We start from the raw sequence: 24,697 nt of genomic DNA on the forward strand, positions 1-24,697 counted from the left end.
TGGTTCCTCTTCAGTGGCAGTCTGTGTCTTCAGTGATTCAGCAGCAGTAGTTTCTTCAGCACTAGTGACTGGAATTTCTTCATGGACAGATGGGGTTGCACGAGGTTCTTCAGATCCCATTTGTACTTTAGTAGCAACAGGGGACTAAGGAATTTTTTGTAAATGTGTGAAGAGTGGAGAGTTGGGGTGTTGACTTTCCCAAAAGACATCATTCATCACTGGTGTGGTACAGCCAATGTCCACGTCTTCATCTTCTATTTCTTCAATGCCGGCCTCTTCAGCAGTAAACTGAGGCATAGGCGAGGAAACAACTGGAGTTGAAGGGATTTCATCCACTTCAATTTCTTCATCCATCTGCTCTGACGAAGCAGCAAAAGGATTTTCTTCCTCAGATCCTCTAGGGATCACATATTCTTCATCAAAAGGAACAAGGTCCTTTGATGGCATGGTTGAGATCGGAACAGCATCAATGGGGTTTGCAACTGAGCTGGTCAATTTCTTCATCTTCTTCGGAGCTGCACGCTGCACGCTCTGCAGCCTTGGTCTTCTTCACATCTGATGCAGATGGAAGAATTGGAGTTGGGGTAGGCGCAGGAGGAGCAGAGGAATGTGGTTGATTTTCTTCAGGCACAACTGATGCAGTTGCCCTGACCTCTTCATTTTCTTCAGGCACACCACTAGTGGATGCCCTGGCAATTTCATCAGCGGCTGGAATGCAGTCATCAGCCCTGGAACTCACATTTTCTTCAGCAGCCTGAATGTCATCAGCGATGCTGGCATGTTCTTCAGTTGGCAGAGTAGATGCTTCAGTCTGAGGAATTTCTTGTTGCGATGGGGCTGCAACATTGGAGGTGAACTTCTCAGTTAGTTTAACAAACCTGACCTTGGCTCCTTGCCAATCAGCATAGTAAGCATTGAAATCATCACCGAGGACTTTGATTTCAGACTGGATCTTCACAAGATCATCAGTTGTCATAGAGACAACGTTGTTCTTCAGGAATTTCTCCTTCCTGTACCGCGCTTTCTTGATCTGCCTGGCCTTCTCAAATTTCCGTTTCTCTTCTTGGATGAAGGTAGTCAGCATATGATTTTGGCCAGGAGTCAGCTTGAAGTCAGGCATAAGAGTGTTTGCGTCCTTGTGCCAGAGATCAATGTAATCGAGGATCAACTTTGGATCCAAAAGCAGAGGCACATTTGTGCCCTTGGCTCTAGCGGCCCTGACTTGCCTATCTCTGATGATTTCAGCAAGTTCTTCATCATCAGCTTCGTCTTCTTCAGACGGCACATGGAAGGCGACCTGCTTCTTGTGAGGACTTGGGCGAGAACGTCATCTAGCAGTAGTCTTTGTCTTCACCAGAGAGGGTCTTGTTGAAGAATTTGGAGCAGCTGAGGAACTAGCTGAAGCTCCTGAGGCAATAGAGATGCCTGTAGTCCTTTGGCACGTGGCAAGATGCACAGGTGCTGAGGATTTGGTCGGAGCAGCTGAGGACTTATGCGGAGGAGCTGAGGATTTTGGAGGAGCAGGAGCAGCGTGAGGAATTGGCCGTGAGGGCTTTGAGGATTCTGGCCGTGAGGGCATTGCTGAGGAACTTGGCCTTAAGGGCATTGAAGATGAAGCACTTGGCTTACGCGCAGGCTTCCTTGCCATGGATTTCTTCGGCTTGACAGAGGCCTCAGCGGCAGCAGCAGCAGCAGCAGAGTCTTCATTGAATTTCCTCACTGCTTCTCTGGCTTGTCTAGCCAGCTTGGCCTGGCGCTTGGCCCATTCATCAGGATAGTCCTCACCACGCTTGAGGCTGGTGAGATTAGCTTCTTGGCCAGGTGCTAACGGAGGTCTTGGGCATGGAGGATTGAGTGCGAATTTCTTCATGTACTTGGGAGTCACATACCTGTACTCCATCCACTCTCTTGCCCATCTCCTCTCTATCTTCTGAATGCGCACCTTGCGCTGATTTTTATCTTCCTCAGGGGGTGTGCAGTACCCAGCATAGATGTCCTCAGGGATTTCAAATGCAGTGTTGACCTCAGGCCTCTTTCCTCCTTTCTGTGGCTTCTTTCCATCAGCCATTTTCTTCAGATGAGGAATTTGAACAATTGAATTCTCTGAAGAAGTATGCAACTTTTCTTCGAGGAACGCTGCAAATGAGTTAAGTTGATGAGAACCTAGAGATTCAGCAGCGGACATGAGTACCTGTGAACAGAGTCTAGTTGCGAGGAATTTGGAGAGGTCATATGCGTTCTCAGAAGGTTTTTCAAAAAGAACAAGTTTGAGGAATTTGACCAGATGAGTCTTGAAGAATTTCACTAAGCGTTCTTTGTCTTAGGTTCCAGAGTTGTATAGGTCGAAGATCCACACAATTGAGGAATCTTGAAGAAAACTTATTTCTTAGAGAAACGAATCAAGAACAGATGACATGTGAGGTGTTTAGTGTGTGAAGAATTTGAAGAATAAACACCTTTGAAGATTTTCTGGAAATCATTTGAATCAAAGAGGGCAGTAAAAGTAACTTTTAATTACCCTGGACGAAGAACACGACGAACTGTGAGGTAGAGATGAGAAGTTTGTCTGTGCAGATCTTCCACGCCCTAACTCGGCGGAGGAAGACGGCTACGGCGGCGGCGTAGTGAAGATTTCCGCGGCCGGCGCGAGTACGGCGGCGACGAGGTTGAGGCAGTGAAGCTCTTCCTCACCGGCGACGATGAAGTAGCGGCGGCGCTAGGGTTTGAGAAGCTCGAGCTGGAGAGAGATCGAGCGGAGTAAAGGAAGGGAGGAAGGGGAGAGGGGGGTATTTATAGCCACGGTGAAAAACTGTTCGCCCGAAGATTTTGGACGAACGTGCCCTTGACCCTTCTCATTCGCTTGACATGTGTCACCCACGTACTGAGAAGTGGAGATCGTGTTAGATCGTGGGTGAATAGATAAGTATTTCGTGGGATGCGGAACGGTTTGAGCGGCAAAGCAGAAAATTTGGATAAGATAAGTTTTAACGTTCTGTTCGCAAATTCTTCAGCTCACAAGGACACAGTGAAGATTTTGAACAAGTTTCAAATAAAACGCATATGAAGAATTTGTGAATAGATTGGGTTGAGTTTAGCATAGAGGGGGTAGGGTCCGATGACATTCACTTAGCACAAAAAGCAACTTGAAGAATTAGCCATAAGTGAATGATGTAGAGGACATAAACTCATATATATATATATATAGCCAATGAAGAAAAACGACGGAAACAGTGAAGACAACGAACAACTGAGGAATTTCAAAAACTGAGAAAAAACTCAAATTGAAGATTTTCAACTTTTGGTGGTGGCGTGACCCACCGTATAAGAATGATGATTTCAGACACCGCGTACAATTGTCGTAGGGTTCTGAGAATCAAATTCTTCGTTAATTTCTTCACACTTAGAGTGTTATTCTTCATTGATTGAAGAAAAACGTTTCTTCATGTGTTGTACATCTAAGTCATCAATTTTGCATAAGTGTTAGGATGAGTCTCCTTTTCAAAGAACATTCGAAGATTCTAAGATATTTAGCTCACACCGCAACTTGCTAAATCTCTTCTCATCCAAGGGCTTTGTGAAGATATTGGCTAGCTGTTCTTCAGTCTTCACATGCTCAATAGAAATGTCGCCCTTCAACACATGATCGTGAAGAAAATGATGACGAATCTGAATGTGCTTTGTCTTCGAGTGCTGAACTGGGTTGTGAGCAATCTTGATGACACTCTCATTGTCACAGAAGAGAGGCACATTCTTCACGTTGACGCTGTAGTCCTTGAGAGTTTGCTTCATCCACAGCAATTGAGCATAGCAAGAACCAGCAGAAATGTACTCAGCTTCAGCAGTAGACAGTGATACGCAGTTCTGTTTCTTCGAGGACCAACAGACCAAAGATCGTTCGAGGAAATGACATGTACCAGATGTTGACTTGCGGTCCACACGATCACCAGCATAGTCAGAGTTAGAATATCCAATGAGATCAAAAGCCGAGTCATTGGGGTACCATAATCCAAGTGTTGGTGTGTGAGCTAGATATCGAAGAATATGCTTCACAGCCTTATGGTGTGATTCCTTCGGTGTAGCTTGAAATCGGGAACAGATGCAAACACTAATCATTATATCTGGCCTAGATGCACATAAATACAATAAAGAACCAATCATGGAGCGGTATACCTTTTGATCGAAGTCAATACCAGTTCCATCAGTGCACAGATGGCCATTTGTGGGCATCGGAATTTTGACGCCTTTGCAATCTTTCATGCCGAATTTCCTCAGTACATCCTTGAGGTATTTTCTCCTGAGATATGAATATGCCATTGCGCTATTGACGAATTTGAAGACCTAAGAAGAATTTCAATTCTCCCATCATAGACATTTGATATTCTTCACTCATCATATAGGCAAATTCATCACTATAACGTTGGTCAGTACAGCCAAAGATAATATCATCAACATATATTTGGCACACAAACAATTCACCATCATAAGATTTAGTGAAAAGAGTAGGGTCGAGTGAACCGGGTTTGAAGCCTTCCTTCATGAGGAATTCCTTCAAAGTATCATACCATGCCCGAGGGGCCTGCTTGAGGCCATAGAGGGCTTTATTGAGTCTGAAGACTTTGTCAGGATGCTTTGGATCTTTAAAACCTGGGGGTTGAGCAACATATACTTCTTCCTCAAGCTTACCATTGAGGAATGCACTTTTCACATCCATTTGATATAAAGTGATATCATGATGGTTAGCATAAGCAAGTAATATGCAAATAGCTTCAAGTCTAGCAACAGGTGCAAAAGTTTCATCGAAATCAATTCCTTCAACCTGTGTGTAGCCTTGAGCTACAACCCGTGCCTTATTCCTCACCACAAGGCCATTTTCATCTTGCTTGTTGCAGTAGATCCACTTTGTGCCAATGATATTGTGCTTGCGAGGATCTGGACGTTTAACCAGTTCCCAGACGTTGTTGAGCTCGAACTGATATAATTCTTCTTGCATGGCCTGAATCCACTCAGGCTCCAGAAATGCTTCATCTACCTTAGTGGGCTCTGTGATAGAGACAAAAGCATAGTGCCCACAAAAGTTAGATAAATGTGAAGCTTTTGAGCGTGTGAGAGGACCTGGTGCTTCAATGTCATCGATGATCTTTTCAACTTGCACTTCTTTTGCAACGCGAGGATGAGCTGGTTGTCGTCGAGGAATTTGATCAGCATTTTCTTCAGCACAATTTTCTTCAGCATTTTCTTCTGGTGCATTAGCTCGACATTCTTCATGTTCTGAAATGAATTCTTCAGCAGATTCTTCGGTAGGAATGACATCCTCAGTAGCCTTGAACTTGATAGTTTCCTCAGGTGCTGGTTCATCTATCACAGAGGGTAGGTGCTCTCTTTGCGAGCCATTAGTTTCATCGAACCGCACATCTACAGTTTCAACAACCTTGTGAAGAACGTTGTTGAAGACTCTGTAGGTGTGCGAGTCCTTTCCGTAACCAAGCATAAAACCTTCATGTGCTTTTGGTGCAAATTTAGCATTGTGATGAGGATCTCTAATCCAACATTTAGCACCGAAGACTTTGAAATAACTCACATTGGGTTTCTTGTCAGTGAGGAGTTCATAGGCAGTCTTCTTGAGGAATTTGTGAAGATATACCCTGTTGATGATGTGGCACGCAGTATAAATTGCCTCAATCCAGAAGTGACGAGGCGTCTTGTACACATCAAGCATAGTGCGAGCCATCTCAACAAGAGTTCTGTTCTTGCGCTCCACGACGCCATTCTGCTGAGGAGTGTAAGGAGCAGATAACTCATGAGTAATACCAAGTTCATCAAGATAGTCATCAAGACCAGAATTCTTGAACTCAGTTCCATTGTCACTTCTGATGTGCTTGATTTTCACACCGAAGTTGGTTGAAGCCCTCAAGGAAAATCGTTTGAAGACTTCCTGCACTTCATGTTTGTAAGTGACAATATGAACCCAAGTGTAATGAGAGTAATCATCAACAATAACAAAGCCATAGAGAGATGCATCATTTGTGACTGCTGAGTAATGGTTAGGACCGAAGAGATCCATATGAAGCAATTCAAATGGTCGAGTAGTGGTGATGATAGTCTTTGCTGGATGCTTCGCCTTGGTCATCTTTCCAGCTTCACAGGCTCCGCATAAGTGATCCTTGAGGAATTTGACATTCTCAATGCCAATGACGTGCTTCTTCTTCGCAAGCGTGTGCAAATTCCTCATGCGTGCATGACCAAGTCGTCGATGCCATAGCCAGCCTTCTGAAGCTTTTGCAAGTAGGCACACGGCTGGTTGCGGTCCTGTAGAGAAATAAACAATATACAAGTCTCCTCTCCTAAAGCCTTCGAAGACTTTGGAATTGTCAGCTTCCATAACCACAACACAACGATACTTGCCAAAGACAACAACCATATCAAGATCACAAAGCATTGAGACAGACATAAGGTTGTATCCTAAGGACTCGACAAGCATGACTTTGTCCATGTGTCGATCCTTTGTGATCGCAACCTTACCTAGACCCAATACCTGACTTACGCCTTTGTCAGCGAAGATGATATGTTTCAGATGCGATGGTGATAAGGGAGCATCCATCAATAGATTCTTGTCACCAGTCATGTGATTTGTACATCCACTATCGAGGACCCACTCAGTGGCTTTGGGTTGATCATCCTGCAGATGAATTAGTGCAGCTTACGAACTTCATATACTTCATCAGTGAAAAATATGACATGACAATTCATCAGACCAATTTCATCAAGCAATGCAACAGTTAAAACAGTATGAGGACGTGAGAAATGAAAGTTCATTTCTTCATGATTATCATGCGTCCTTTCGGGCACTTTTCAGGTCTCCAGCAAATTCTTGAGACGTTTGAGCACGTCTGGAGACCTGACCCTGCATAAGAGATTAGTTCTTTTTCTTCACCACCCACATCTGAAGGGGTGGCAAAGAGGTCATCACTCTGCAAGCTCCATACGAGAAAGGTGGCATAGAAGCCAATCCATTTCGTTTCACATAAGAGGAGTTAGGGTAAACATATGAATAAGCAGAGAAATTCTTCGAGGACTTATGAACATAATGATTAGAAGAATAATGCTCATATTCATAGCACTTAGCTCTTCCCTGCGAAACAGAGTTGTTAGCACGATGACGTTCATATGAGGACTTTGATACTTTTGAGGAATGTGATCCACATGAGGAATTCGATCCGTATGAGGACTTGGATCCATATGAAGAATTTGGTCCATATGAAGAATTTGATCTGGGGTTCCTATTCTTCACAGGTGGTGTCATGAGGACATTCACCTAAAGACTTTCAAGGCACCTTTTGGGAACCCAGATTTTCTTCATAGGAGAACCGTTCCTGCAGTTAGTGCCAACATATCTAGCAAATACTTCATCATTCTGATTTTTAAACAGTTTTTAGTTGGAGTCAAATGACTCATCAGAAGAATGAGAAGATTCACATGTAAAGCCAGATAAATTAGATGGATCAACTGGAGGTCCCTTTGCAGCAACCCATGAGGTTTTCGGGTACTGCTCAGGCTTCCAATATGTACCATCACAATTGAGTTTCCTCTCAAAGGCAATACCCTCTTTCCTAGGGTTCTTGTTGAGGATCAGTTTTTTAAGCACATCACAAAGAGTCTGATGCCCTTTGAGGCTTTTGTACATGCCTGTCATGTACAATTCCTTCAGCCCTGCATCGTCAGTGATACTAGCAATGTCCTCAGATGAGGAATTAGTGATAGCAGAGACAATTCAAGAATTTGTAGCATTAGAAGAATTTGAACATTCAGGTGAAGAATTAGCAGATTCACGTTCAATGCACTTTAAGCATGGAGGAATGAATTCTTCCTGAGCAGCGCTGATTTCTTGAGCAAGTAATGAATCGCGCTCCTTCTGAAGATCTTCATAACTCACTCTTAGCTTCTCAAGATCTTGCTTTCTTTGAAGAAATTCATAAGAAAGCTTCTCATGATCAGATAAGCGAGTGTTATGATGACCTTGAAGGTTGTCAAATCTAGACTGAAGTCTCTGAAGATTTTCAGTCAAGGTTTTAGTGCGATCCATTTCTTCACCCAACATATCATCACTTTTGTCTAGCATGTTTTGAACCTTTCAAAAGCCCTTTGTTGTTTCACAGCAATCTTAGCAAGTTTAGAGTAGCTGGGCTTGAGGTTTTCATCAGATTCATTCTCACTAGATTCAGAGGAGGTATATTCGAGTACCTTGGCACCCTTTGCCATGAAGCAATAGGTGGGAGCGTAGTCATCATTGCCTTCATCAGCCTTGTTGGTGAAGCCATTTTCTTCAGAGTTGAAGATAGAATTGCTGACGAATGCAGTAGTGACAGCTAGACTCGCTACTCCAGACTCGGACTCCTCAGATGCCTCCTCTTCCTCATGTTCCTCAGATTCAGCTTCAGAGTCCATTTCCTTGCCAATGAATGCCCGAGCCTTCTTGGAGCTGCTCTTCTTGTGAGATGAAGACTTTGAGGATTTTGATGATGAAGATTTTGAGGATTTCTTCTTTTTCTTCGCATCATCAGAACTGTAATCCTTGTATTTCTTCTTCTTTGACTCCTTTTCCCACTGAGGACAATCTTGAATGTAGTGTCCAGGTTTCTTGCATTTGTGACAAAGCCTCTTCTTGTAGTCACCGGATGAGGAATCATTGCTCCTTGAGGATCTTCCAAAGCGACCACGTCTTGAGAACTTTTGAAATTTCTTCACGAGCAGTGCTAGTTCCTGGCTCAGTTCTTCAGGATCACCAAGGCTGCTGCCAGAGTCTTCATCTTCAGACTTAGAAACTGCCTTGGCCTTCAGTGCACGAGATCTGCCATAGCTCGAACCATAGAGGTCTCTCTTTTCAACAAGTTGGAACTCATGAGTATTTGGCCTTTCGAGGATATCAGCGGGATCAAGTGACTTGTAATCAGCACGTTCTTGTATCATCAATGCCAGAGTATCAAATGAGGAATCAAGCGATCTCAACAATCTCTTCACCAGCTCATGGTCCGTGATGTCAGTGGCACCAAGCGCTTGAAGCTCAGTTGAGATGTCAGTGAGGCGATCGAAGGTTTGTTGAACATTTTCATTGTCGAGTCTTTTGAAGCGGTTGAAGAGATTGCGAAGAACATCAACTCGAGAGACACGCTGAGTTGAGACTCCTTCATTCACTTTGGACAGCCTATCCCAGATAAGCTTAGCAGTTTCCAAAGCACTCACTCTTCCATACTGTCCTTTGCTTAGATGGCCACATATGATATTCTTCGCTTGAGAATCGAGTTGCTTGAATCTCTTCACATCGGTAGCGTTCAGTGAGGGTGAGACAGGGGGAACACCATTTTCCACAACATACCAGAGATTGTTATCAATTGCCTCAACATGCATTCGCATCCTATTCTTCCAGTAGGGGTAGTCCATCCCATCGAAGGTAGGACACCCAGCAGAGACATACCTGCGGTCGACATAACTAAAACTCCAGGCGGTTAAACCAAAATCACACAGAACAAGGGAGTACCTTGCTCTGATACCAATTGAAAGTGCGTTATATCAACTAGAGGGGGGTGAATAGGCGATTTTTTTGAATTCTTCACTGAGGAATTTGCGGGTGAGGAAATTCCTTAGCGAAGAACTACTTGCAGCGGAATAAGTACTCAAGAGTAAGCATAGCAGAACATAGGCATGGTCATCATGATGAAATGAAGACAAACACAGAGTACACAAAGCGTAAACACACGATAGCACGGGATGAAGACAAACAGACTGAAGAAATTGAACTAAGGAAATTGAGAAAGTCTTCTGTCAAAGTCTTCAAACACAGATATGACAAGCACACAACACAGGAATGAGGAAATGAAAGAGTTGAGGAAATAGAACCAGTAAGCTTGGTGAAGACAATGATTTGGTAGACCAGTTCCAACTGCTGTCTCAGTTGTACATCTGGTTGGAGTGGCTAGGTATTTAAACCTGAGGACACACAGTCCCGGACACACAGTCCTCACCGTATTCTCCTTGAACTAAGGTCACACATACCTCGTCCAATCACTCGTGGTAAGTCTTCAGGTGACTTCTGAACCTTCACAAACTCGGTCACTCGGCGATCCACAATTCCTCTTGGATGCTCTAGACCATGACACCTAACCGTCTGGAAGAAGCACAGTCTTCAAAGGTAACAAGCATCGGATCCACATAGGATCAATCTCTTCAGTGATGCTCAATCACTTTGGGTTTGTAGGTGTTTGGGTTTGGGTTTTCCTCACTCGATGATTTTCGCTCAAAGTCCTCGGAGGATGGGATGCTCTCAAATGACAGGTGTCAATTTCTCTCGGAGCAGCCAACCAGCTAGTGGTTGTAGGGGCGGCTATTTATAGCCTAGGGAGCAGCCCGACATGATAAGACATAAACGCCCTTCAATGATATGTCCGTTAGGTGGATAAGATATTTTGGGACAGCTGGCTCGTAGCACAGCAACGGTTGGAAATTTGAGGCTCAAATTCCTCAGGGCTATCATGTTCCTCACTGTGTAGGCAATCCACACTGGCGAATTCCTAACTCCTCAGTCAGAACAAATTCCTCAGAGACCAGAAGAACTTCGTCTCTGTCACTGAAGGATATGACTGAACTGTATGAGATTTCCAATGGCTTCACTCGAAGGGATTGGTAGGTGTAGGATTTTGAGTTGAGCATCACATGGAAATATTTCCTTAGTATTTCCTCGACCCCCTTTAACAGTACGGTGTTTCCTATGAATCAAGAAAGAGAAAATGAAACTACAAAAACAAAAGTCTTCACGCTTCATGTTCCTCAAATGAATACCAAGTATTCAAGGTCACACCAATTTCTTCATTTTCAAAGTCTTCAGAAATCCAAAGTCTTCAGTCGAAGAACTACATTTTTAGGGGTCGACTTTCTCTGTAAATATCAAACTCCTTATAGACTTATAGACCTGTGTACACTCATAAACACATTAGTCCCTTAACCTATAAGGCTTCAATACACCAAAATCACGAAGGGGCACTAGAGGCACTTACAAGGAGGCGCGCTACTGCTACATTTATTTCAGCAATGAGTACTACCGGAGCGCGCTACTGCTACATTGCAGCAGCACCTTAATTTAAAACTCGATGCTGGTAAGATCTTGTGTATAAGCTTTTCCCTAGTAGTGAACACGAGAGAGAGAGAGAGATCAAATACATAGCTACTGGTACATACCCTCAGCCCCGAGGGTGAACTACACCCTCCTTGTCATGGAGAGCGCTGGGATGATGAAGATGGCCACCGGTGAGGGATCCCCCCTCCGGCAGGGTGCCGGAACAGGGTCCCGATTGGTTTTTGGTGCCTAAAGAGGCATGCGGCGGCGGAACTCCCGATCTAGGTTATTTTCTGGAGGTTTCAGTATTTATAGTAATTTTTGGCGTCGGGAACAAGTCAGGGAGGTGCCCGAGTCGTCCACGAGATAGGGCGGCGCGCCCGGGGGGGGGGGGGGTAGGGTGCGCCCCCCACCCTCGTGGACGGCCCGGGACTCTTCTGGCCCAACTCTTTTACTCTGGGGGCTTCTTTTGGTCCATAAAAATTTATCAAAATTTGGCACGTCAATTGGACTCCGTTTGGTATTCCTTTTTTGCGATACTCAAAAACAAGGAAAAAACAGAAACTGGCACTGGGCTCTAGGTTAATAGGTTAGTCCCAAAAATCATATAAAATAGTATATAAATGCATATGAAACATCCAAGATGGATAATATAATAGCATGGAACAATCAAAAATTATAGATACGTTGGAGACGTATCAGCTTACCGGTTTAAAACACCGATATCCCGGATGGTATCTGCTATCTTTGGTGAGTAACTTTGCCAGCCTTAACAGTGAATTTATCTTTTAACTCATAAACCGCCACTAATCAGTCCGTAATTATTACTCAGGTCCGAGGAGAAGCAATCTTGGTCAAGATATGCTGGTGAAGCTTAAAGCCGTATATACGCTTGTTGAACAGCGATATACCGGAACTCAGCGTATGCTGGCCACGATTTCTCTGACTAATCAGGCCCCCACTCTATTGAGTGATGTCTTGAAGAAGCTTTCTATTCTGCCTGCTAGAATTAAAGAAATAAAGCGGTCAGCTGCAAGAGCCGGTGCCATGACGGCCTTGAGCCGGGCTAAGGCATGGTTACCAGAGCTAGACCCAGCCGAGGCAGCTACTGGATACCCGAGCTTGAAAGAAGATGGCACTTCATTTGACCAGAAGGACTTCTCTGCTTGTGTGAAGGAAATATGCCCTCTAGCGGCTCTGATTGCTGCTGCAACTAATCTATCAAAATACCAGCCGGCTTATGATGCAGAAAATCAGAAGATACCCACGCCGGCTTATAAAGTGATGGATCTGATTCCTCCCATTCGTAAGCATACTTTCGCCTCTGAAGTTGATCCGTCTGACGTTATAGATGATGAAGCTGAATTCCAAGCCTTGTGTGGCATTGATTGGTCATCACCAAACTTCTAGACGGCGGAGGAGGACGAAGAACTGGAAAAGGATGATCCAGAAGCTTCAAGTCGTCAAGGCCATGAAGATTGATACGCTGGGCGATTCAAATATTTGATCGTCTGAAAAACACTTGATCCTTTTGTCTCACTGAGTCATGTAATAGACTAGTGAAACTTTGATCTGTCGTGCCATCGAGCACGTTTTGTTTTGCGCAAACTGCTGATCCGCCAGTTGAAAAGCTACCACTTTATGCTTATGATAGCATCGATTTATGCAGATCATATTTAGCAATACCCTGCACACAAACAGATCGCATGTGCCCTGGCGGTTTACCGTGGGGCGGGTCACAATACCCCGAATTAAACCACTAGGGACCAATAGTCCATAGCCAGGGCCGGTAGAACCGCAATGTTTATATAATTATTAATAAAAGATCATACATGTGGTAGTTAATCACACTGCCGGTTTATCATACCAGTGCAGTAAGGGGTAATATCCCAAACTTAGAGCATAACGCTTCCAAGCAAAAAATCCTCATACCCTGGCGACTTATAGTCGTAAAGCCAGGCTGGGTTAATAAACTCCGGATATGCTCAAAATATGAGTCATAGAGATGAAGGCTACATGGCCTGAATTGTCTCAAGCCATATGTTAATATGGCTTAAATATATGAATCCCAAAAATTATACGAAAAATATAACAAATCAAAATCGAGAAAATGAGGCTTTCATAGGCCGCCAAGCCTAAAGCTCCAAGGCTTTCATGGGCCGCCAAGGCGCTGACTTAACCTTTTACACTTTGTGAATCCGGCCTCGCATGACCACCGGTTTAACGTTGACAAGTTTAGGGTCTATAGAAGATTGACTGTCAACAGTTCGGTTTATCATTCTGGGATTACCCAGATGGAGTGGCAGATTCTACAAAGCAGGATAACCCGGAAGGTTTTGGTGAATACACATAGTGTTCCAAGCCAGTTCACGAGGGTAGTAACGCTATGTTCTCTTCGGTGAATACACCTATGTTTGAACAGGAAGCCCCCACGTGCTTTAGGGCGTATAAGCCGGACCAAGAGGGATATTCACAGCTATGCTCAATGAGCAGGAAGCCCCCAAATGGCTTGTGGCATTGAGCCGATCAAGAGGGATATTCACAGCTATGCTCAATGAGCAGGAAGCCCCCAAGTGACCTGTGGCATTGAGCCGATCAAGAGGGATATTCACAGCTATGCTCAATGAGCAGGAAGCCCCCAAATGACCATTTGTAGTAAAAAAGACTCTTTATTCTTTGAGATGAAAGGAACAGAGGCCTTGTATTAGCAGGGGTGCCATCTTTATTATAATCATCATAATATATACATTGTCAAGATATGTACATTGTAAGAGCCGGTGGCTCAAGTGTAGTAAGGCCGAAGATGAGCAATATTCCATGGCCCACGGGTCTCCTCCTCCGACGTGAGTGAGTCCTTCTGGTCTCGAACATCGATAAGATAGTATGATCCGTTGTTCAGATTCTTGCGGACCACAAAAGGCCCTTCCCAAGGTGGGGATAGTTTATGCATATCAGTCTGATCCTGAATAAGCCGGAGCACCAAGTCACCTTCTTGAAAGGTTCTGGTCTTAACCCGGCGGCTGTGATAACAGCGCAAATCTTGTTGGTAAATCACCGAACAAGCTGCCAGAAGGTCACCCTCCTCATCTAACAGTTCAAGTGCATCCTGACGTGCTTTTTCATTGTCAGCTTCAACATAAGCCGCCACCCGGGGCGAGTTGTGACGGATGTCACTAGGGAGAACCGCCTCAGCTCCGTAAACCATGAAGAAAGGCATCTAACCCGTAGATCTATTGGGGGTAGTATTGATACTCCATATCACTGATGGTAGCTCCTCCACCCAACAACCCGGCACCCTCTGCAAATGAACCATAAGCTGGGGTTTGATGCCTCTCAGGATCTCTTGATTGGCCCTCTCGGCTTGACCATTAGATTGGGGGTCAGCCACTGATGACACATCAAGCCGGATATGATCACGTTGACAAAATTCTTTCATAGCACCCTTGGATAGATTAGTGCCATTATCAGTTATAATACTGTGGGGAAAGCCAAAATGGAAAATCACCTTTTTGATGAATTGAACCACCGTTGCCGCATCACATTTACTGACTGGATCTGCTTCAACCCACTTTGTAAATTTGTCAACTGCCACCAGGAGTGTGTCTTTTTATCCTTGGATCTTTTGAAAGGCCCAACCATAGCAAGCCCCCAGACTGCAAACGGCCAAGTAATTGGAATCATCCTCAATTCTTGAGCCGGCACATGAGCTCGTTGTGAAAATTTCTGACAACCATCACATTTACTGACTAGATCCTCAGCATCAGTGTGAGCCGTCAGCCAATAAAACCCATGACGGAAAGCCTTAGCCACAAGAGACTTAGAGTCGGCATGATGGCCACAATCTCCTTCATGAATCTCACGTAGAATCTCACGGCCCTCCTATGGGGAAACACAATGTTGAAACACCCCCGTAACACTGGAATGGTGCAGCTCTCCATTGACAATTGTCATCGACTTAGACCGCCGGGTTATCTGCCTGGCTAAAGTTTCATCTTCAGGTAACTCGCCCCAGGTCATATAAGCCAAATAAGGAACTGTCCAATCAGGAATAGCATGCAGAGCCGCCACCAATTGCGCCTCCGGGTCAGGAATAGCAAGATCTTCCTCTATAGGCAACTTGACTGAGGGGTTATGCAGAATATCCAAGAAAGTGTTAGGTGGCATCGGCTTATGTTGGGATCCTAACCGGCTTAAAGCATCAGCCGCCTCATTTTTCTTGCGATCAACATGCTCAACTTGATAACCCTTGAAGTGACCCGCAATAGCATCAACCTCACGTCGATAAGCCACCATGAGTGGATCCTTAGAGTACCAATTGCCTGAAACTTGCTGAGCCACCAAATCTGAGTCGCCGAAACATCTCACCCGGCTTAAATTCGTCTCCTTAGCCATCTGAAGACCATGGAGTAAGGCTTTATACTCTGTTGCATTGTTAGTACATGGGAACATCAACCTTAAGACATAACAGAATTTATCACCTCGTGGGGAAGTCAATATAGCTCCAGCCCCCGAGCCCTCCAATTGTCTGGACCCATCAAAGTGAATAGTCCAATCTGTGTTATCTGGCTTCTCCTCAGGCATCTGCAGCTCTATACAGTCATTGATGAAGTCCACAAGTGCTTGAGATTTGATAGCCGTGTGATGCATATACTTCAAACCATGAGGTCCGAGCTCAATGGCCCACTTGGCTACCCTACCTGTGGCTTCTCTGTTTTGAATAATATCCGATAAAGGAGCAGAACTAACCACAGTGATGGGATGACCCAGAAAATATTGCTTGAGTTTTCGACTAGCCATGAACACCCCATATACCAGCTTCTGCCAGTGCTTTCAATAAGCACTTCACTGATGTAGCCAACCGGCCGCTGAACCCGACATTCCTTGCCTGCTTCCTTCCGTTCCACCATAATAGCTACACTGACAGCCCGGGCATTAGCAGCCACATATAACAACAAAGGCTCCTTATCAATGGGAGCAGCGAGAACGGGCGCCTCAGCCAACTGTTTCTTCAAATCCTCAAACGCCCAATTAGCAGCATCACTCCAAACAAAGTAATATGTCTTCTTCATCATTTGGTAAAGAGGAATAGCTTTCTCACCCAACCGGCTTATGAACCGGCTTAAGGCTGCAATACGACTTGCGAGACATTGAACATCATTGATACATGCCGGCTTAGCCAAGGAAGTAATGGCCTTGATCTTCTCCGGGTTAGCTTCAATGCCTCGGTTGGAAACCAAAAAACCCAAAAGCTTACCAGCTGGTACACCAAACACACACTTGGTCGGGTTAAGCATCATTTTATAAACCCGGAGATTATCAAAGGTCTCCTTCAAATCATCAATCAGGGTCTCCTTCTTTCTGTACTTTACCACAATATCATCCACATAAGCATGAACGTTATGCCCGATTTGATAATGGAGACAATTTTGCACACACCGTTGATAAGTCGCCTGGGCACTCTTGAGCCCGAAAGGCATAGACAAATAGCAGAAGGCTCCAAACGGGGTGATGAAAGCTATCTTCTCCTGGTCCTTAACTGCCATCTTAATCTGATGGTAACCAGAATAAGCATCCAAAAAGCTCAAACGCTCACAACCCGTCGTAGCATCAATAATTTGGTCAATATGAGGGAGAGCAAAAGGATCAGCCGGACAAGCCTTGTTTAAATCCGTGTAATCCACACACATACGCCAAGTGTCGTTTTTCTTAAGCACCAGCACCGGGTTAGCCAACCATTCAGGATGAAAAACTTCAACAATGAAACCAGCCGCCAAGAGCCGGGCCACTTCTTCACCAATGGCCTTACGCCTCTCCTCATTAAAACGACGAAGAAACTTCTTGACCGGTTTAAACTTTGGATCAATATTAAGAGTGTGCTCAGCGAGTTCCCTCGGGTCACCCGGCATGTCAGAAGGTTTCCATGCAAAGATGTCCCAGTTCTCATGGATGAACTCGATGATGCTGAACTGCTTCGATGAATCACCAGGAACAAAATCAACTAGCTTAGTGTCATCTGCCAATTTAAATTTCAAGACTGTATCATGCTCTGTAGTTGGCTTTTTTAGAGATGTGAAAGTGCAACTATCCCTGGGTGGTTTTGGTAATTCCCAACAACATATAGCTCATTGAGCTAATGCTATTCCAAGATGAATATTTCAGGAAAGCTCAATGATTAGCATGGCATGGATTTGAAAGTGGACCCTTCAAAATGCTAAGGACAAAAGATTGGCTCAAGCTCAAAGCACAAGACTCTACATTTTCTACTTTAGTGATCCAAGATCACATTGAGTCTATAAGAAAAGCCAATACTATTAAGAAGGGATGAGGTGTTGCTTAATGAGGTTCTTGCTCAAAATGCTTAGTGATATGCTCCAAAACCCTCCACTAGTTTCTCATATCCACATATGTCCCAAACCAAAAAGTCCAACTCGGCCCCACCGAAATTTCATATTCGGAGCCACCGAGTTCAGTTGACATAGCCACTACCAGAAACCCTAGTATTTTCGGTCTCACCGATAGGGATCTCGGTCTCACCGAGATGGGATTGTAATCTCTCTGTTTCCCTTCGTAACGTTTCGGTCAAACCGAGATGAGCGACCGGTCCCACCGAGATTGCAATGCAAACACTCTGTTTCCTTTTCGTAACATTTCGGTCCAACCGAGATGAGCGAATCGGTCCCATCGAGTTTGCCTGACCAACTCTCTGTTAGTCTATTACCAAAATCGATCTCACCGAGTTTGTGTAATCGGTCTCACCGAGATTACGTTATGCCCTAACCCTAATGATATCGGTCCCACTGAGTTTACGTGTCGGTCCCACCGAAACACCTAACGGTCACATTATGAACCAAATCGGTCTGACCGAGTTCTTTGAATCGTTCCCACCGAGTTTGGTGATTTGTGTTTAACGGTTAGATTTTGTGTGGAAGCTATATATACCCCTCCACGCACTCTTCATTCATGGAGAGGGCCATCAGAACATGCCTACACTTCCAACACATATTTTCTGAGGGAGAACACCTACACTTGTGTTGAGGTCAAGATATTCCATTCCAACCACATAAATCTTGATCTCTAGCCTTCGCAAGTTGCTTTCCACTCAAATCTTCTTTCCACCAAATCCAATCCTATGAGAGAGAGGTGAGTGTTGGGGAGACTATCATTTGAAGCACAAGAGCAAGGAGTTCATCATCAACACACCATTTGTTACTTCTTGGAGAGTGGTGTCTCCTAGATTGGCTAGGTGTCACTTGGGAGCCTCCGTCAAGATTGTGGAGTTGAACCAAGGAGTTTGTAAGGGCAAGGAGATCGCCTACTTCGTGAAGATCTACCCTAGTGAGGCAAGTCCTTCGTGGGCGACGGACATGGTGGGATAGACAAGGTTGCTTCTTCGTGGACCCTTCGTGGGTGGAGCCCTCCGTGGACTCGCACAACCGTTACCCTTCGTGGGTTGAAGTCTCCATCAACGTGGATGTACGATAGCACCACCTATCGGAACCACGGATAAAAAATCTCCATGTCAACATTGCGTTTGCTCCCTCAAACTCATCCCTTTACCTTCATATGCAATTGTTTTACATTCCGCTGCTATACTCTTAGAATTGCATGTGTAGGTTGATTGCTTGACTTGTGCTAAGTTGCTAAAATCTGCCAAGAACCAAAATTGGGAAAAGGCTAGATTTTCATTTGGTCAAGTAGTCTAATCACCCCCCTAGACATACTTTCGATCCTACAAGATGTCATATCTATTGGATCAACATTGTCTTTATAAAACTTCAACTCCTCCGTTGCGCAGACAAACTCAGTGTAAGCAGCATCACCTTCTTCACACTCCAAGGCTATCTTGCGACTCCCATGCACTGTTATAGTGCCCTTGTGACCCGGCATATTCAGCTGCAAGTAATCATAACAAGGCCTTCCCATGAACTTAGCATAAGCCGGACGTCCAAACAGAGCATGATAAGGGCTCTTGATCTTCACCACTTCAAAGGTCAACATCTCAGACCTGGAATCATAATCATCTCCAAAAGCAACCTCCAAAGCTATTTTACCAACTGGGTACATCGACTTACCAGGCACCACACCATGAAAGACAGTGTTTGATGGAATAAGATTTTTATCAGTCAACCCCATGCGACGGAAAGTTTCATAATAAAGGATATTGATGCTACTACCTCCGTCCAAGAGTACCTTAGTGAACTTATATCCTCCAACCTGAGGCGCCACCACCAAAGCCAAGTGACCCAGATTATCAAACCGGGGCGGGTGATCCTCACAACTCCACACAATGGGCTGCTCGGACCATCGCAAGTAACGGGAAACTGCCAGCTCAACGGCATTCACAGCCATTTTATGGAGCTTCTGATCCTGCTTGCATAAACTTGTGGTGAAGACATGGTACTGCCCACTATTCAACTGCTTCGGGTTACTTTGATACCCAGATTGTTGTTTCTGATTCCCCTGACCGGACTGTTGATGATAACTGCCCTGATTGCCTTGGTTGCTTGGGTGACCCTGGAAACCGGAATTAGAACCGCCACCACCATAACCCGGTCCATGAGAACCGGAACCTGAGCCGCCACCCGGCCCATGATTGTTCTGGAACAAATCAGAATTTTTGAACTCCTTCATAATGTGGTAGTCCTTCCAAAGGTGACCGGACGGCCTTCCCCGCTTACCATGCTTTGGGCAAGGCTGATTCAACATCTCTTCAAGATTTATACCTGACCCTCCTGCCCGAGGAGGTGGCTTTCCCTTCCGATGTTGACCATCATTCTGTGTGTTGGTGTTGACCAAAAAATCTGAATTGTGATCGGCCTTGCACTTACCATTACCCCGATGACTCGCCGGGTTATGATGCTGGCTCTTGGTGTTGCCACTCTTCTTTCCCTTCCCTGTCTTTTCATCATCAGACTCAGGGTCCTTGGTACTATCAGAGTCGGCATATTTAACCAGAGCTACCATCAGTTCCCCCATGTCATTGCAGTGGCGCTTGAGTCGCCCTAGCTTATGTTTAAAAGGCAAAAAAAAGGGCAATTTTTCTCCAACATTAGTACCGCTGAGCCACCATTAATGTTATCCGATGAGTGCAGGATGGCGTTGACCCGGGCCACCCAATGGGTCGTTGACTCGCCCTCTCCTTGGGCACAGGCATCCAAATCCACAATCGACATGGGTTGTTTGCACGCATCTTTAAAATTTTGGATGAACTGGGCCTTCAACTCGGCCCACGATCCAATTGAATTGGCAGGCAGTCCCTTTAGCCAAGTACGGGCCGTCCCATCCAGCATCATGGTGAAGTACTTGGCACACGCGGCATCGCTGACCTCCAATAGCTCCATGGCCATCTCGTAACTTTCAATCCACGCCTCAGGGTGTAAGTCGGCTGTATAGTTTGGCACCTTACGAGGCCCTTTGAAATCTTTGGGCAGACGCTCATTCCGCAAAGCCGGTACTAAACATGGTACGCCCGTGGTCCTAGAGTTCACACCCGCCTCCACCGAAGTTGTTGGATAAGCTGGAGATGGTTGATGAGCTGTGTACTGAGTCGCCAGCTAAGCCTCTCGACGTGCTCTATCCTGATCCATCTGGGCCTGAGTATTAACACCACCACACACCAGGTCATGTCCACAAGGCGGGTTATGGCGCTGCTCACTGCTTGATACCGCCAGGGAGTCCATGTGTCTGCTATAAATCCGGCTAGGGCGAGGGGTTGAATGGATCCTCTCGCACCTGTAAGAATAAGCCTCCTGTTGCACCAATGCTGTCTGAAGAAGCTCTCTATCCCTCTATGTTTCAAACGCAGCTGGAGACTCACCCTCAACCGGGAGAGCCGCCAATCGCGACGCCGCAGCGATCATATTATCCAAAGGGTTAGAATAATGACCCAGCGGCGTTGACACATATTGTAGCGGAATATTGTTCGGACGAGGCGGACCCGTTGCGCGTGGTTGAGCCGGCACTCCAGGCATAGGCGCAGCTACCGCCCGGTTTACCACTGGCGGGTCACTAGTCCCTGCATGGTGTGTTGAAGAGGTTCCTCACCTCGTAAAACGGAGGCAGACGACTGCGGTGTCTTCTCCTCATGACTTTGTTTGAAGCGTTCTGATCCAACAAGAGCCGGAAGGAATCAGCCTGAATCTGTTGTGCATGAGCATCTAGAGCAGCTCGCTCCGCAGTCATCCTCGCCTCTTCAGCCGCCAGATCCTCCTTGGCGTGAGCTATCTGATCTCGCAGTTTCGCAACTTCCGCGTTATGCTGATCTTGATCTGCCGGGTTAACCTCTGCTGTTAATAATGTTGTCAAACTGCTCAGTAAGTTGGACAAGACCTAAGCTGGTGGGCGCACAAGGCCTCCTGCCCTGGCCACCGTTGTCGTTGCTGGCCCGGAAATCATTGCTGCCGCAGTCGTAGAATTCTGCCCTGGCTGAGTATGGGCCATGAAAATTGCGACCCGGTTCGGCGGCTCACAGGGGTCCGGAATACTATCGCCATCGGAACAGCCCCCAAGCCCGTCGTCCTGCAGTTGATACAATGAAGTAGTCTCACCCGTGGATGACTCACCATCAGAATAGATGGCCGTCTCACCGCCAAACATGGATCCTTCCTCAAATTCCGCCCCATGGATGTATCCAACGAAGGCGCACCTGACGGCGGGTTGAACCCGGGCGGGTCGTGCACACTGAGCCGTCTTGATGATGTCGGTGCAGATGTCCGGCTCAGGGCCCGGTTCGCCGATCTTGCCGATGAAGACATGGATTCCGTCGAAGGGGACCCGGTACCCGTAGTCGATTGAGCCGTCCTCGGGGCCCCAGCCTGCGTCGTCGATGTAGAGCTTGCCGCGACGACTCTTGGTCATCCGGCCCACAGCGAACCCTTTGAACCCTTCAAAGTTACCCTATAAGAACTCGAAACCACCATGCGCTGGCCCCACGGTGGGCGCCAACTATCGTGGAATTGTCACGGCGATGTCCTAGCAGAAGGACTTAGTCATGGAGCCATCGCAACAGGGTTAGCTTAAAGGGGTTAAACGGGACAAAGGACACAAGGAGTTTATAATGGTTCGGCCCCTTGTGGTGAAGGTAAAGGCCTAATCCAGTTTGAGGTGGTATTTCTTATGTCTCGATTACCACGGAGCGAATACGCTTGACCTAGTTTTCGATCTGTTATTTCTTGCCCTAAGTCGCCGCCGGGTCATCCCTTTATATACACAGGTTGACGCCCAGCAGCTTACAGAGTCCCGGTCGGCTCATATACAACGTGTCCGGCCCCGTGACTAATTACACTTACCTTACAATCCAAGTCATACATATATGGCGGTTTACACCTATGGGCCTTAAGCCGCCTTTGGGCTTTGGGCCTTTCAGTAAGTCTGCTTCATGAACCGCCATCTTCAACATTGTCATGGGCCTTGTCTTGATGAACCGCCATTGGGATAACCCGGCCCCTCCTGGGCGGGTCATACCCAATAGTCATATCCCCAACAGATTTCTTAGAAAATATTAAATGGGCCGCATTGATGTGAAATTATTTGTTCACCCAGCCCAGCAAATGGACTGTAAATTCTAGAAAACATGGGTTAAATATATGCCACATTTTTGTAGGCTGACATGTGGGCCAATAGGTCGAAGCCTACGCAAGGTGTTGTCCACTTGGTCAACTAATGATTATGACATCCACAACCACTGGATTTGTATCCAACGGCCGACATGCACCTTCAATCTCTCGTCTTCTTCCTCCAGCGTCGCTGGGACCGCCTACTCCGGCCTCCGGCGGCTAGCGGCTCTGCTTAGCACGCACCGCTGTGAAGCGCTACCCTACCGCCGGCCAGGCTATACCTCCACCCCTCCACACCTCATATTATTCACCACCGACTGCAGCCCCACGCCACACCAGAACCAATTATAAACCTTGTACTCCTCTCAATCTACGACTTCACTGCCGCGTATTCCCATCTCCTGGCCGTTCCCGTCCGGGGCCTCACTGCCGTCCACTGCCTCGCTGTGCTCGGCACAGCATGGTCAACAAACGAGAGTCATCGGAAGAGGATTGTACGTGGAGAGCCTGACGGCTCAGACCCATGAGGTCCATGGTCGCACGCAAGGAAAGTTACTCCTTATTAGGCTGAAAAAATGTTTCCTCCCCCTGACAGCTGGGACCCATCGGCTGTATCTTCACACGGAAGGAAGTGCCTCCTTGTTATGCGAAATAAACTTTTCCTCCCGATGACAGCTGGGACCCGGCAGATTTGGTGGCTGGCTTGTGGGCCTACTAAGCTGACGTGTACGCAGGGCTTTGTCAACTTAATCAACAAATTATTCTAGTAGATGGACCGTTGGATGTTAATCCAACAGTCGTGCTCCTTCTTCAACCTTTGTTCTTGCTCCTCCCTCCCGTGCGCGGCAGTGCTGCCGCGCACCCGAACCAATCAAGTTTCCACTCCTCTCCATCTGCAATTCCACTGCCGTGTCTTCCCCATCTCCGGGTCGTTCCAGTCTGGGGCCTCGCTGTCGTCCATCGGCTTTGGTGCGCTCGGCACGGTGTGGTCAACGCGGTCAACAAATGAGAGTCATCGGAAGATGAATGTACGTGAGAGGCTGACAGTGGGGATGCACCACGTCCATGGACGCATGCATGCAACTGCATCCTTTTTACCCTAAAAAATATTTTTTTCTCCCCCTAATAGCTGGGACTCACCAGCTACATCTTCGCACGCAAGGAAGTGTGTCCATATTACGGGCCAAAAAAATGATTCCCCCCTGACAGCTAGGACCCAGCAGCTATATCTTCGCACGCAAGGAAGTGCGTCCTTATCCTCCCTGACAGCTAGGACCCACCCGGTCGAAGTGTACGTACCGATATATGTCTTGTCGCGAACATGTACGTACATACTGGTCGATTGGTTGCTCTGCAACGATGAACCGTGGCCGAGTAAGTAACGGCACATGTCATAGTAGAGCCCCCCACATAGCAGTTTAGGTTGTCCCATCTAAACCGTGTACACGTACATACAGCCACACGCCAAAAAATACGGCCACGTACGTACATACGGGCGGGGTCTCGAACACCTACTCGCGCATATGTATGACCAGGGCTCGTGTACATGGAGAGGCAGCGACGGTGTCCTGTTCATCAACAGCCAATCGGCTGGGTCGGAACGAAGAAACTGCATCGTCATGTTCATTGGGAGGCAATGGAATGCGTCGTGTTTATCGGGAGCCAAGCGGCTTGGACGAAACAACCGATCGAAACGAGGCCTGGCGTACCGCAGAACGGAGAAAACGACCTTGTGTTCGACCGCCTACAGTCGGAACGGGATCCTGTTCACTAGGAGGGGTGTGGCATACCACAAAACGGAGGAAATGAACTTCTCTTCGACCTCCTACGGTCGAAACGGGGTCCTGTTCATCGGGAGGGGTGTGGAGTACCGCAAAATGGGACTCCGCGGGCTACTGTTCATCTCCACCGTTGACCTCCTATAGCCTCCACGGGCTACTGTTCATCCACCATCGACCTCCTATAGCCTCCACGGGCTACTGTTCATCCACCATCGACCTCCTCCAGCCTCCACCTGGGACTGTTCATCCAAGTGCTC

Source organism: Aegilops tauschii, chromosome 7, assembly GCF_002575655.3.
Source record: "Aegilops tauschii subsp. strangulata cultivar AL8/78 chromosome 7, Aet v6.0, whole genome shotgun sequence".
In the NCBI taxonomy this organism is placed as follows: domain Eukaryota; kingdom Viridiplantae; phylum Streptophyta; class Magnoliopsida; order Poales; family Poaceae; genus Aegilops; species Aegilops tauschii.